The 2740-nt window shown below is 37.9% G+C and overlaps 1 pseudogene; it reads right to left on the minus strand.

The window, feature by feature from the left end:
- Positions 1-287: 287 nt before the first annotated feature.
- On the minus strand, positions 288-1349 carry LOC148010112 (DNA (cytosine-5)-methyltransferase DRM1 pseudogene; annotated as a pseudogene).
- Positions 1350-2740: the final 1391 nt, after the last annotated feature.

A 2740-nucleotide genomic window follows, 5' to 3' on the forward strand; every position in this document is an offset into this window, starting at 1 on the left:
TCCAATCACGTTTGTATAGGGCATGATTGGATGTATATAGGGCATGAAATCACATATATGTAATTAGCTTTGAATAATTGGATGTATATTTGTAATACTCAGAAAGAAGTAAAGTTGGTAATGTATATCATGTCCTATGCATATGTATGCCCTATACATGTATATCATGTCGTATATACATGTATATCATGTCCGTATGATCCTATATATGTATATCATGTCCTAGCGTATGATCCAGGTGTAATTATATCGTATACACATCCAATCATGCCCTATTCAAAAAAATACTAGCTGTTAAGAGGTTTGGTCATATTCAGGTAACCTCTTGCTTGCATGATATGTTTTAAACTACTCAAAATCTTGGGAAATTTAAAGAAAAGATAGGATTCTTTGCCACCCAAGCCTACTCTGCTTACTCTATTGTTGCCTGAGAGATTATTGCAGGGGCGGCTTCCCCCAATTATGAGGTCAATCTTTTCCACTGCATCCACAATCTCAGCCAGCTTATCATCAGTAAGATCTCTAACATCATCCTCCATTTGAAATCGGCTTGTTTGTAAGGTTTTGTTTCACTAGCTGGCTATTATGTTTTTACATTTATCATTGATCTCCACAATAACAACATCCTTCAAAATTATACCCAATTTGTGCAATGCCACTTCTTTCCCACCAAGGCTCGAGAATAAGGACAGAACTATTAAACCTTGCGGATATAATTCTTTCAATGGTGAAAGACTGTACACAATAGTATTGACCTGAAATGAGTTGCCTAATGCATCATACCAATCTGAAAGGGTAGAGCAGCCTCAAGTGTGGTCACGATCGTATCCAAGCACCAGCTCAATCTCATGGGGTTCAAGTGGGGCAGCTTGGCCTGGGCTGACCCAAACCAAGTTCCATATTTTGCATGCCAAGACAATCTCATGTTGAAGATAAGAAGGTATCTTGCTTTCTTTGTGGGAAGAAAATATTTTTCTGATCAATCCACATATAGTGCTAGGGGCACCCCGTGTGTTTATGCAATTCAGCTTCTCTCTCGGATCCCATGGGGGCCAATACTTCTTTGTTTTCGGAAGCACCTCAAAGATTGTCATGGGAGCAGGGGGAAGGATCAACCTTCTTCCATCTACTGGAAGGTTATAAACATAACCACCTCAGCCTAAAGCATGTTGAAAAATATCTAGAGTCTGTGAACTCTGGATCTATGCCATTAAAATGCTGTTTGATGGTCTCCCACTCTGAATTGGGACGTTCTCAACATTTTCAAAATAGAAAAAGGGAGGGCCTTCCATCAAACTATTCAATGGTTTTGGCTTGCCTTTAAAAAAGCCAGGAATTCCAAACCCCATGCCCTTTTTGAACTTGAAGGGTGGGATAGAACCTAGATGTGGACGTGATGTTTTTCCATTCATAGATTGAGTCTCGAGCCATAAAACACTCGAGTCTTCACTGGCACTTTTATCGAAGTTTAGAGTAGGAGTAATGCTGATCTTTGTTTTAAGGCCCAAGTAAGTGTACCATAGCTTAAGGGCTCTTTCATCTACCCAATATATTTTGCTACAGACACCTCGTGAGGGTCCAGCATGTCTAGTTTGATATTTTATCTTTTACTACTAGTGCACATTATTCAATGCACTTTGGTGTGAGGGTAAACATCTTCGAACTCAACATATAGATGAAAAGAGAAATACCCAAGATTGTGGTGTCCTTGCTCACTTCGAGGATGCCAATGGTACCATGGAAGGTTATTGTGGCTTGATCCAAGATATATAAAGAATCGTTTGAAGCTTGACTTCAGACGATTCTTTATATATATAATGGATATGAAGTGGTTTAAAGAAGTGGTAACAAATGGTGAGCATTGCACAGTCAGACGTCATCCAAGTGGTTTTGTAATCATTGACTCTACAAAATTTCACCAAAACAAGAATGACACATTACTACTACCTCAACAATGCGAGCAGGTATATATGCAAAGCCTTAATTTTTTATATGTATACATGTGATACATATACACAATATAATAAGTACTTAAGTTTTTTGCTTTTGTTTTTCAAATACAGGTTGTGCATCATCCAATGGTAAACAATAACCGATGGTGGTATGTCATCCCTATATCTAATCGTTCAAAACCAATATATGGTAATATTACCGACATGGAGATAGCAGATGACAATCCAACAATTAATGATGATGTGCATGATGACACCATAATGGATGATATGCATGATATAGTACAAGATGAACCTCGCGAGGATGTTCAAGGAAACGCAGAACAAGACAATAATGTGATTGTCGATGATATTAATGAAGTTATTGAGCAATATAGCAACACATCTGATAGTGGGATAGACTTATTTGTTTCGTTACCTCTTGGTGACATAGACCTAGAAGTAGATAGTTTAGCAAGGGCTGATCTCATTGAAGATGAGATGGATCATTCACTGTAACATACTTAATTTGCTTATTGATTCAATGTGTTTTCCGAATTCTATGGTTTTTATCATGCGCACATGTGCATACTCAAGAATCAATTTCAGGTGGTTAAATAATTATTAACTTTGGTTTTTTAATTATGTGAATTACAATTTTAGGTGGTTAAATAATTGTGCGTCTGCTGGCGCGTCTATATTAGCATCTATTTGCGCGGATATATAGACGCACAATTCGTGTATATTTACACGCACGTTTACATGCACTTATAGACGCTATGATAGACGCGCCCGACTTTGCGCGTCTA

This window comes from Lygodium microphyllum, chromosome 30 (genome assembly GCF_053477565.2).
Source record: "Lygodium microphyllum isolate KBCC chromosome 30, Lygodium_microphyllum_v1.1.10, whole genome shotgun sequence".
Taxonomy (NCBI): Eukaryota; Viridiplantae; Streptophyta; class Polypodiopsida; order Schizaeales; family Lygodiaceae; genus Lygodium; species Lygodium microphyllum.